Source organism: Myotis nattereri, assembly GCF_964212035.1.
Source record: "Myotis nattereri genome assembly, chromosome: 10".
In the NCBI taxonomy this organism is placed as follows: Eukaryota; Metazoa; Chordata; class Mammalia; order Chiroptera; family Vespertilionidae; genus Myotis; species Myotis nattereri.
Window position 1 is genome coordinate 15,335,605 of NC_138085.1, and position 12,176 is coordinate 15,347,780.

Below are 12,176 nucleotides of genomic sequence, written 5' to 3' on the forward strand. Positions count from 1 at the left end.
GGCTTGGCTAATTTCTCTTTTTTAAGTTCTATTTGAACATAATGTCGTGGTCATGGCTTGCTCTCCAGGTTGATGTTTAGTGAAAAGGCTCCAATTGGGAGTTTACAGGTTAAATGTATTATTTATTCAATTAGGAGTAGCCCCTGTCTATGGGCGCTGGCCTCTGTGAAGTCATGGTTCCCTCCTGCACATCTGCGCCCCTCCTGGAGGCTTCTAGCATTTAGTGTTTTCCTTCAGCAGTGACACGTGTTTACGACACTCTGACCTGTCGGGCCAAGCTCACCAGCACCCACAATTGAAGGCGCTCCCCATAACCTGCTCTACCCCCCTCCCCCAGGGTTCCTCTTCCAGCCCCTGTTCCTCAGAGTTTGATCTTTTCCATCTAGTGGCTTTGTGGCCGGTCACGGCTGCTGGGTCTCTGGGTCTTCCTTCCCAGATCCCACAGGACTGCGTCTGGCAGGCCTCCCTTCCGACTGCCCCTTCCACAGGGCTCCACGCCCCCACCTGGTGCTGCTCCCACCTCCTCCTCCAGGCTCAGCTGCGCTCCAGAATGAGGGCTGTGGGATGTGCAGCGCTGCAGACAGATGTGCGGTGCTCTGTTTCCAAGAGCTAGACAGCTGCTGGCTGAGGCGGTCCCCCTGGACTGAGAAGGTGAGAGGGTGGCTCACAGGCAGGTCCCAGTGCTGTGGCCGTTGCTCTGGGCTGCAGCAAGCAGTCCGCGTGGCTCTGTGCCAACCCTACACACGCAGACCCGGTCTTACAGGGTATGTCCCGTGGCCGTGAGTGTCCTACCAGGTGTGCCTTGTTGCGCTGGTTTTAAAAGGACTGACTCTTTCAGCATAAACGCCTCAGCTGGCTGACAAGAAGGGTCCCTGAGAGGAGCGCGCTGCCACAATGGTCAGGTTTGTGCGATGACTCTGGGTCTGCTTCACTCCTGCAGGTGGGAGCTCCCTCTCAGGAGGCCGCGCTGAGGAAGTTCCATGACGTCTATAGAAAGGGAAGCGGAGGCACAGAGGGTGGCAGCCAGCTCACCATCCTTGCCCTTTTGTATGACTTCCACCTGGTACAGTCTCTCCGCATCTCCTACATGTTGGAAAAACTGACTGGAACTTTCACAGAGAAAGATAAGGAACTGATCCTGTTCAGGCTGAGAAATGGGGATTTTCATTGAGAAAACACGATGCTATGTCCCTGGCAATGATCAGAGAGACCAGGGCAAAGCCAGCGGGGCAGGCAGCACGTTCCGGGACCAGACCAGGGACGGTGGGTCCCTCGACCTGCCTCCTAAGTGCCTAAGTGCGCAGATGCTGAGCAGCAGGTGAAATAAGTGGGGAAATGCTGTGTGCCATGCCCTAGCCATCTGTTATCGTTTGTTCCTAGGATGAAGATGTTTTTATCATGAGTGTGTGAGCAAACCTTATTCCTTTACTAAAACTCGGGTCTTTTGTGAGTTAAGAATCGATTTAATTCACACTCATCTGTTCAACAAATGTTCACTGAGGAAGGCCGTGTGGCTCGGGGCTCAGGTGTCAGCGACCTGGACTTCTGGCTCAGCAGTGGACAGCAATGTAACCTGAGTCTTCCAAGCCTCAGTATCCCCTTGTAGAACACAGGGCTGAGCAGAGCTCCTGCCTCTTTTCCTTTTGTGCAGATAAGAGATAGGGGAGGGCAGGGGAGCCCTGAGGGATGTGTGAGGAGCCGGGAGAGGGTGCGTGTGGGGCCCACAGGGGAGCAGGGCAGAGGCCGTTGCAAGGACTTGGGCGTTGATCCTGGAGGCACCTGGAGGGTTCTGAGTGGGAAAATGGACTGGGAAGGGTTCGTGCTAACGGTCACCCTGGCTACAACGTAGAAGACGGAGGTGGTCAGGCAGGAAGACCCCCTTCAGGGGTCAGAGATGGTGGTGGGAGGATTAGCTCTGTGGTAGTGGACGTGGGTGTGGGAGAGGGTGTGGGAGTTGGAACTGACCAGGCGGAGAATGGGTGGGAGGGAAGGCGGGGTCAGCGCATGTTCTCAGCTGGGCCTTTAGTGGACAGCACTACATGCAGGAGACACAGGCTCAGAAGGGAGGACGGGACCATCCTGAAACCGGAAATGCTCACTGGGATGTGCTGTGGTCTGAGCCCTCTGAGGACGCACAGCCCTTAACATACGCAGTGGACACTGTGAATGGGTGGGTGTGATGCTGTGTGAATGCTCTCACTGAAAAGTGAATACTTGGAGAAATCTCAGACAGGGCTCTCTGGGAGGTCTCTGAATTGTGCTTGCGACTTTTCTCTCAGTGTGACATTCTTTCCAGTTGAAAAGTTAAACAGTGTACAGGCCAGGGGTGGGGAAGGAATGGCCAATGTCGTGGAGAGGAGGGGTGGCTCAGAGCCCAGGGCCAGGAGGGAGGAGTGCAGGGAGGGGGGAGAACTAGTGGGAGGAGGGGGGTGGAGGGGAGCAGGAGAGGGAAGGGGAGCTCTGTGGGTAGTGGTCCAGGCCCCGGTGGAGGTCTGGCGGGAGTCCGGTGCCGGGTCATGTTAAAAGGCTGCAGAGGCTGGAGTGGGGATGGTCTGCCTGCGACCATCGGGTTTATCAGCAGTGGTGGCCACGTGCAGAGTTGGTTTGTTTCTTCCCAAGTTGAAGTGATGACCATTTGAAATGGATGGCTCTCTCTTTCTTTTCTTTATGTTTTTAAGGTTCGCTGTGTGCTGGAAACGATGTTGGTTCTGAAGAACAGTGGCGTGCAGAGGATTCCGGGCTGTGAGCCTGAGCCTGTGGAGAAACTGAGGAAATTGCTGAGAGGGGAAGTGAGTTCCCTGTGGACGTGGACCCACTGTGGAAGGCTGGGAGGTAGTTGGAGCCGCGAGTCGGGTGCCCGGCCTGGTCAGCAAGAGTTGTGAGGGAGCGAATTGCAGCTGTGTTTCTGCGGTGAGACCCTGTGAGAGGCCCGTGTGCAGCGTGTCCCTGTGAGATCAGCATCCCCCACACTTAGCCGGTGGTGCTGGACTCGGCTGTGCAGCAGAATCACCATAGACCTTCTGATCACTTTGGAAGAGGGCCCACCAGGTCCGGAGGCGTTAGCCCAGCAGGAGAGGGGCTTGTCTATGTAACCTCCCCAGGTATTTTTACGTGGGCCACAGCAGAGACCCACTGCCATCTCCAGTCAGGGCGTCCTCTACCCTTACTTCTTTATTCATTTTTCTGAGGAGAATTCTTATTTTATATATACTTTTATTGACTTCACAGAAAACTGGAGACGGAGCACAAAAGAGAAACGCCAATGATGAGAACCATTGAATGGCTCTCTCCTGGACACCCCGCATTGGGGATGGAGGCCACAACTGGGACATGGGCCCCAACCTGGAAGCCAACCATAACTGCCTGGTTCTGGTTCATAGGTTGACACTCAACCACTGAACCAGGCCGACAAGGCTGGGGTGCCGGTAAACCTGCTTGTATAAAGAAAAGAATGGTATTGCTGGTTTAGTTAGCTTCAAGGTATTCTTTGAAACTATTGGAGAAGTTGCTAAGAATTGATAACTGAAAATTTGAGAATGACTTTCCACTGCCTAATGGAACCCACTTTTTCTTTAAATCCTATGGCAAGGATGTGCTTATTGATTTGAGAGAGAGAATCATTGATGTGAGAGAAAAGCATCAGTTGGTTGCCTCTCATACACACTCCCACTGGAGACTGAACGCCCAACCTAGGTATGAGCCCTGACCGGGAATTGAACCCACAGCCTTTCCGTGTAGAGAATGAGGCTCCAGCAAACTGATCCACACCGGCCATGTCGTGGACCAATTTTTAGGAAAGAAAACTTTCTGTGACTCCTAACCTTTGTGCATATCCATGGTCCAAAATACAGCTCAGTCCATGGGAGTTCATGGAACACCTTGATGACTTTGAGTTGAGTGAATGAGATGCAATGTGTGCAATGTGCTCATCACTGTGCCAGGCTTGTGCTCACTCTTTGTGGTTTCAGTCGGCCTCATCCTGTTTTCTGTGTCATTCTTATGTATTTTCCTTAAAAATAGCACTAGGTTCATAAATTTTGCATCGTTTCTCTAAAATGTTGGCCCTGAAAACGGGGAGCATAGAGTTTGAAATTTTATCATCCAGTTTATATCCCTTTGGCATAAGCTCATCAATTCAACTGTTCTTGAAATCTTGATTTGCATAATGATAAATAATTTTCATTATCGCAAGGTTCCTTAAAGTATATGTTATCTGCTGTGTTCTCACTTCAGGTCACTGAATCTATAAATTTGTTTCCAGGTTAGATCACATTTCGTTGGACACTAATTGAAATCTCATCATGCTGCCCACAAATGAAGGCGGTTAGATTTATGGAATAGCTTCTGTACGAGGAATTGATTGAGATAGTTATGAAAAAGTCACCACTTTAGGTGGGATTTTTTTCAGATTTGTTCTTTTGTTCGGGGCAGGAATAGACTGCTGGGGACTCGCTATGATTACAAGGAATATGAATGGTGCTCTGTTAACCATGATTGTTCTGTTCTAATGAGGGAAAGCACGTTCTGATCTGGTGGAGAGTTGTCCGCCCTGGGACATGGGAGCTAACAAGGGAATGCAGGCCACCCTCCTTTCTGAGAAAGGCCTAGATCAGCAACCTCATTGCCTGTAATCTGGTCCCGGAGCCACCCGGCCTCTGCCAACACCCAGCCCGAGTTGCCTGTAACCTGTAACCACTATACCTTGCTACTTTCCCAGGCCTGAAATGTCTGCTTTCCCGTGGGATCTTTGTCCTTCTACCCAAGATAAGCAGCTGGCTTATTGGGGGTGTGGGACTGGGGGTATAGCAGACGTCTGTGGGTGACCTAATGCTCTCTCCTTCTGCTGCATTGATGGAATAAATGATCTCAACCCTGTCTCTGCTTCATTGGCTCAAGGAGTGACCAGCAGCCCGGACCCATTGCTTGTCCAGATTCACTTTCAGTAATTTTATAACAGTCATTGGAGCTGGATAATGAATCGAAATGCTAATCAGTACTCTCCCCCCACCCCCAATCTAAGTCCAAAGATTTCATCTACTTTAAACAATTTAAATTTGTCTTAAATTAAGAATGAGTTTTTTAATTCACCCAAGTAAACCATTACTAGTTTAGAAATAATTGATTGGCAGCCTAAATGTTTAAATTCTGTTCTGAGGGTGCCTGTATATTTGTTCTCTAAATGTCTTTCTTGCATGTGCTAATTTAGTACTCCTTGCACAGAAAGCTATGTACAAAGTCCTTTTGTTAAAATATTTTCCAGTCCGGCCGGCATGGCTCAGTGATTGAGTGTATCACTACGACCAGGAGGTCACCATTAGATACCCAGTCAGGGCATATGCCCTGGTTGGGGGCTTGATCCCCATTATGGGGCGTGCAGGAGGCAATTGATGAATGCTTCTCTCTCATCATTGATGTTTCTCTCTCGCTATCTCTCCTTTCCCCTCGGAACTCAATAAAGATATATTTTTTAAAAATATATAAAGTATAGCCCTAGCCAGTTTGGCTCACTGGATAGAGGGCTGACCTGGGGATTGAAGGGACCCAGGTTTGATTCTGGTCAAGAGCATGTACCTTGGTTGTAGGCACATCCCCAGTGGGGAGTGTGCAGGAGGCAGCTGACAGATGCTTGTCTCTCATCAATGATTCTAACTCTCTATCCCTCTCCCTTCCTCTCTGTAAAAAATCAATAAAATATATATTTTTAAAAATATATATGTATATAAAATATTTCTCAAATATATAGCTTTACTTTGTTCATTTTTTTTATAAACTACACATTAGTGAGTGGTCTGTCAAATTGTTTTTTAGGCAATTGACTGGTGGACTTGAGGGGTCTTTCGTATGAACTATTGACAGTCGATGGTGAGAATTTCCAAGCTGGGATCTGTAGGTAAGACTTCACAAAATAAAATGACTGTGTAGTTCCCTGAAAGGAACAAATCAAATTTCTGTAATGTGGCTGATGGGAAAAAATAATTTTTTGAAACATAGACAGACATATCAGAATGAAGTGGTTAATTTCCATTGATAATGGTATAGGATCTATAAACATAACCTTTATGTTTCTTTATATTTTATGTGCCAGATAGATCTTAATCTTGATGGGGAGAGTGTCCTAATTTTGGCGTATTCCTAAAGCAGTTGGCATGGGGCATGAGCCTCTGGCAGAGCCGTTTAGAATGCTTGGCCTAGAGCAGTTTGGTTGGGGAGCCATGGAGACAGTGGAATGTTAGGTGTGAGGTCGGTGGGCGTGGAGTCAGTGGGCGTGGAGTTGGAGGGTGAGGAGTTGGTGGGTGTGGAGTTGGTGGTGCGGAGTTGGTGGTGCGGAGTCGGTGCGAATTGTCAGTGTGTGAAGAGTCGGTGTGAAGAGTTGGAGTAAGAAGAGTCGGTGGTCGTAGAGTCGGTGAGTGCAGAGCCTCTTCCTGTGTGAGAAGGGACTGTCCCTGCCTCCCCCTCAGGGCTCTTGTGAGGAGTGACTGTGCAAGGACAGAGGGCACCTAGCGCAGGGCCGGGGATGGGCAGAGAGACGGTGTCCAGGTGACTCCTGAGTCTGTGAGCAAACCCTTCCCGCTGCCAGGCTTTGACCAGAACCGTGTCCGCTGGCGGCAGGTCCATGGCTTCCCTTCTACCAATTGGGATCCCTTGGCCTGGCCTACGGGAATTCGGCTGAAACTGGCTCTCTGACAGCCCCTGAGGAGTCCCAGATTGCGAGAGCGCATAGGCGAGGCAGTGGACTCCACTGGTATATGATGAGGGCGGGGAGGGACACAGGAGGTTGGCTAGTGGGGAGGGACCCTGGGAGGGCCCCAGGGCATGTCAGGCCTGTCTAGTTCAGCCCCAATCAGCCAGACCCCAGCAGCAAGCCAACCTGCCAATTGCAGCGTAGGCCCTCCAGTGGTCAGTGCACGTCATAGCAAGCTGTTGAGTGGCCTTAGCATATCATTCGTGTATTATGCTTTCATTGGTTGAATGGATGAGCGGACACTTAGCATATTAGGCTTTTATTCTATAGGTTGTTAAAAAAAAACAAAACAAACAAACGGATAGGGCCTGACTGCTGTGTTGCTTTCTGTAAGGATGGATGTAGGTGGGTGACTGGCAATAAGGGTTTCTGCTGGCAACTAGGATGTGGGCCGAGCTGTGATTTGGGAGTCCCTATGGCAATTCCAAGACATGGTAAACCAGCTAAGGGGCCTGAGAGCCGCTCGTCCTCCTGTCACCTGCTTTACAGCCCTGTGCTGTGCGTCACTTTGCTCAGACACCACAGAGGCCTCATGGGTCTTCCTCACCTACCACGGGGTCAGCATGTCTTTTAGTGGCTGTAGGTCTCCCAGCAGGACCCTGTGCTGGAGTTCCTTGTGTGCAGCGGTGCTCTAGGAAGTGAGCAGGTGCATGGAGGCCCTTCATCCTGGGGAATGAGGGTAGCTGCCCTGGGGCGGGGCAGGCCAGCGGGTTCCATGGTGCGCATCCTCAACCCAACCCTCTTCCTGCACTAGGAGCGTGGACACATCCCCCAGCAGTTCCTTGAGGAGCTGCTGGGGGACATCATGGCCCTCGAGGCTGAACAGGTCCAGAGGAGGAACCAGCCCGCCCACCAGAGCTGGGAGCCGGAGCTGCTGATAGAAGGTAGGCAGCAGCCCCTGGCGCCGGGGAGCCAGCCTGGCTGTGGCTTCTCCCTCACCCAGGGAGCTGAGCCCTTGGCTCTGAATCTCCTGGGTCAGCCCACCCTCAGCCCAAGTCAGTACGGTGTGATTCAGGGGCCATTTGGGACCGTTTCCTTGCCATTCTCCCCAAGGGGAACATGAGGGGCCTGGCAGCCTCAAAGTCAGGACATGAACTACAAGTAAGTAGATTCAGATTTCTCAGCGCCCGTGTGGGCAGTCCCGGGAGCTTCCAGATGACAGCACGCTGACCCCAGAGGCTGTCTTAGATCTGTCCGTGGGGGACTGAAAGCTCTGGATGGCAGGAGCTTCCCCAGTGCTCACTCACCTGCATTATAACAGAGGCCTGGGCTGATTTCCTCCGTTCATGTCCTCCTCGGGCAGATGGGTGCAGTCTGCTCTCTGTCTCCCTGGGCAGGGGCTGCTCAGTGACCTCTCCTCCCGAAGGACCTCACCCACGGGTGGCAAGTCCTCGACACACACGCCCCAGATCCGCTACCCCCCACAGGCATACTGGTCAATGACCATGCCTCCCACTCCCCAGCTGAGCCACCCAGACCCCCCCACTCTGACGGCTGGCCCGGACCATGCCATGTCTTTGCCGTGTCTGTGAGTCTCTGAAATCCTTGACTAGACAGTCAGGTTAGAACTCGGTAAAAAGTGGTTCCAGCAGTTCCACCGTCTGGAACTTCTGCTTTGGCCTCTCCACGGTCACCTGCCTTCTTCTTAAGCTCTGGATGGCTCACCTACCGGCCCCCAGCTGAGCCAGCACAGGGGCCACAACCAACAGCGGCAGCACCTTGTGTACGACACCCAGCTGACCATCCCCGGCCCTCACACCTTGGCCTCGGGGTGGGGGGGTGGCCGTCTGGGGGGATGGTCCTCTCGGGGCCAGAGTCAGAGAGGGGAAGTGGAGGCCCTGGAAGCTGGGCTCTGACTCCACTTTGCTCTTCAGCCTGCACGCGGATCACTGATTTGGAGGAGAATACCCATGCCCTCCGGGGCACAGTAAAGACGCGGCAGGAGGAGAACCAGCAGCTCCGGAAAGAGGTAAAGTGGGCGGTGTCCGGAATAGACGGGCAAACCAGTGGCCAGGTGTCCCGTGGGGTGACAGGTTTGGGGTTTGCTCTCAAGCCAAGTTCACTCTGTGACCTGACTGTGGCACGGGCTGGGTCTTTGGCTCTGCAGCTGGAAGAGTTGGGGACCCAACTCACCCAGGACAAGGCCAACAGCCAAAAGGAAGAGCTGGAGGGAGAACTCCAGTCTAACATCGCCAACACCGTGAGGCCCTCCAGGGCCACTCAGGTAGGCCCTCCAGAGCGCATGTCCCCCTGGCGCCCCCGCCTGCCCGAGGGAGCCTCCGGGATCACAGCTGTGTCCTGGTCATTGATCAGTGATTCCTGGGTGACCATATTCCCTCGCTCAGCTGCAGCTCAGACCAGCAATTCTCAGCCACTGCCGTCCGCGGGGGCAGGTGTTGCCTCCCTGGGACACTGGCCATCTTGGTGGTGGTTGACAGGACTGAGGGGAAGAGGAGGGCGGTGCTGCTGGCTGTGCCCATTCGATGGTTATTCCGTAAATATCAGGGTCAGTTGGCTGCTAGTGTTGTTCAGATATTCTGTATCCTGACTGCTGTGCTATGTACTTTTTCTTTTTCTTTTATTTTAAAAATATTTTTATTGATTAAGTTATTATTTTTTTGTGTGATTAATCACTATGCTTTTATTATGTTCAATTTGTAACAATGAAATTGGGGGTCACCGCAACATGAGACACTGTATTCAAGGGTCGCAGCATTAGGAAGGTTGAGAACCACTGGTTTAAGGTTTATTTCAACCTCGATTGCTGGCCCCTACCTAGCCTGGCCCTGTTCCGGGCTTGGGCAGGAGGCAACCAACTGATGTGTTTCTCTCACATGGATTCTTTCTTTCTTTCCCTCTCTCCCCCACTCTCTCTAAACATCAGATATCCTCTCGGGTGGTAAACGTGGTCGGGGGTGAATGTTCTTGAGCATCTCCAGGAAGGCCTGCGGGGATGCTGCCTCCACATTCTGGAAGGTGTTCTGGACTCTGCCAAACAGGATGAAGGATTTCTCCTCCAGATCAATGAACCCCAAGTGGTTCTCATCGAACAGGATGACGACTCTAGGGTAGCGCCAGTGTGAGGGACATACGGGAACAGTTTCCATGCCATAGAAACACATCCTGCAGGTCCGGGGGTAGTTCTGGTCCCTTGGGCTCACACCCACAGGCAGAACAAACGGGACAGGCTGCTCCTCTGCAGCTGCAGCCCCGGACTCCCCGACGCTGGGCTGGGCAGGGCTCTGCCAGCCATGGCCCTCGCTTTCCTCGGGCCCATCTTCTTGTTGCTGCTGCTGCTCCTGGAGCACCTGCTCCTCCATCTCCCGGTCCACGCGGGAGAGCTCGTGGAAGTCGCGGAAGATCTCGCCATCTCGCAGCTGGATGCAGCGCGTAAGGTGGATCTCTAATATGTGGAATGCGATTCCCGTGCTGTGCGTGAGCCTGGCACACTTCCCGTGGAAGCTGAGCATGAAAATCGTGAGGCCCAAGCGATCCGATCGCATTTGCCTTGGAAGAGGCCTGGCCTGATGAGGTGGTCCAGGTGGCTGGGCGGGAGGTAGAGGCGGCGGTAGGTCCGGCAGTGATGCCGCACTGACTGTGACATTCCATATCAGCGCCCGCCGTCCCGAATTCCTCCCTAAGCCGCGTGGGTGAATCGCTTCGGTGGTCTCTCTTCTGGCACTGGCTGGTGAGCCTGTCCTTCCGAAGCTGCAGGTGGCGGCTGTGGGGCCTGCGGGGGCGGCCTTCCATGCCTCCACCTTGGCTGATTTCCGCTTCGTCAGGCGGATTCGGAACGCGGGCTGGAATTGCATTGGGCCGTCCACATGGGTGTTAAGACCAGGCCTGTACGTCCAACCAGTAATACCTAAGCCGTCCACCGCTACATACAGCAGTGTTTTATAGAGCTCATTATCTCGCCCCCACAAAGCCAAAATGTGTCTGTCTGTGTGGAACAGCTTTGCATAGACTTCTAGGTAAGACGTGCCTACTGCCTCCAGATTCTGCAAGGTTTCACAAACGCCAACCTCCTCCCCGCAGCGCCGTCTCCAGATGTTGTCGATGTGCAGGGTGCGGCGGAATTTGGTGCAGACCTGGGCCAGGCTGGCCAGGGCGGTGACGGGGAGCGAGGCACAGATACCCACCAGCATCTCCACCCGCAGGTCCTGCAGCGAGCAGTGCGGGGGCGGCCTGGGGCTCGCGATTCTTCCACTCCCCACCCAGCACCCCGCTGCGGCGTCCGCCTCCAGGTGCTTTTCTGCTGGGGCCCGCTTGCCCTCGGCCGCTGCCTTCTCAGCCGGGCCCTGGCTCTTCTGAGGACACCGCTTGCCCTCGGCCTTTGCCATCTCAGCCGGGCCCTGGCGCTCCTGAGGACACCCACATCCCCGCGAGGAGTCCCAGCCGCAGAGGCAAGCGCACTCCTCCCTGCCTCCTTGCTGACCAGCCACCACAGTCGATTAAGTTATTACATATGTGTCCATATCCCCACATTGCCCCCTATTGGTGGGGGGAGGGAACTCATGCTCTCAGCCCCGTGTTGTCCGTGTCCATTGGTCAGGCCTATATGCTTGCATAGAAGTCCTTTGGTTGATCTCTATGTCCTTTTAAAAAAATAGGCTTTTACATGTGGTCACAGAGGGCAGCCAAGGAGCTGATCCAGAGAGCGGGCATCCTGTGCCCCTAAAGGTCCCGAGTGTGGAGAGGGCGCAGGGCTCCCGTAGCACCATGTGGGCCCGGCCAGCGCAGTTCCTTCAGTGCTGGGAGAGCCGCACTCAGCACGGCGGGTGCTGCCTGCCCCGAGGGTCCCTGCTCTTCTGGGGTCTGCACTTGCCCTGCTCTTGGCCCCTCACTGCGTGTGGGGTTGCAGGGATACGGGGTCTGTTGCTCCCCGGGGCCTGCACCCAGTGAGGCATCCTCACCTTTTCCCTCTGGGCAGGAGGATCCATCCAGTCTGGGCCCCCAGAACCAACAGGGGGCCGAGGAGAGGGAGCTGGAGGAGCCGGGGCAGCAGGAGAAGCAGGTGCCCGAAGCCCAGGAGGCCCTGAAGCAGGAGCAGGAGGCCAAGGCCCTGGCCGCTGCCAGAGAGAACCATGGAGAGGAGGAGAGGCTGCGGCAGGAGAACGACAGGTACCCGCCCGCCCCTGCAGCAGCACCTGCCGCCTTCAGTCACACCAGCTCCCTCAGCTCCTGCTGCGCTCAGCTCAGGGGAGTCCCCTGGTCATGGTGCCCTTTCACCTGCCCTGTCACGGTCACAGCTGATGGTCAGGAGGGAAGGGCCTCCAGCTGGTGGCTGGGATGGAGCATCGTCCAGGTGTGGGTGACCGCCCCTCCCACATGGATGATGGGGATGACTGTGTCGGGCACGGCCATCTTCATCCTCTCTCACCAGCCATTCCAGAAGGACATATGCTTGCTCCCCGTCATTCCCGCATTCCCT